Source organism: Anabrus simplex, chromosome 1, assembly GCF_040414725.1.
Source record: "Anabrus simplex isolate iqAnaSimp1 chromosome 1, ASM4041472v1, whole genome shotgun sequence".
NCBI classification, from domain to species: domain Eukaryota; kingdom Metazoa; phylum Arthropoda; class Insecta; order Orthoptera; family Tettigoniidae; genus Anabrus; species Anabrus simplex.
In genome coordinates, this window is record NC_090265.1 from 174369656 (window position 1) to 174370231 (window position 576).

Here is a 576-nt window from a genome sequence, read left to right on the forward strand (position 1 = left end):
TAGGAAGAGCGGTTAGGAAGAAAATGGAGCTTTCGAAGATGAGATATTTGTAGGATGTAGAGAAGAACTTGAGGCTGCAGGATGTGAAACAATAAAGGAAGAGAAGTTTGAGTAGGTTACGGCTATTTAAGTGCTGCCGTATCACAGTGTAAGGTAAGTAATATCTCCTACAAACTATTGTTACACCAATTTAGGGTTACTAAATCGTTTCGACACATGTTCAATACATTCATACTCAGCTATTCGTATTACTATACTGTAATTGTGTGACACTCAGAATACAAGTTTTTGAAGACCACAAGAATTGTTAGAGAGGAATATTCATCGTTTTCGAAAAATAATAATCAGACACCCAACTCTTATCCAGTGTTCATTTATTTATAAACTAGCTGATGTACCCGTGCTTCGCTACGGAATTCTACATTGTATACAGAATTCTAGGCTAGGTAGTGTACACGTTGTGAGCAAGATTGTATTAAATTGCATAGCTCGTAACGTTACCCTAGAAACGCGACGGGGAATTCACCAAACGTATTTTCTAATGTGAAGGCTGGCCCGCTTGCCTACCGTGAGTCA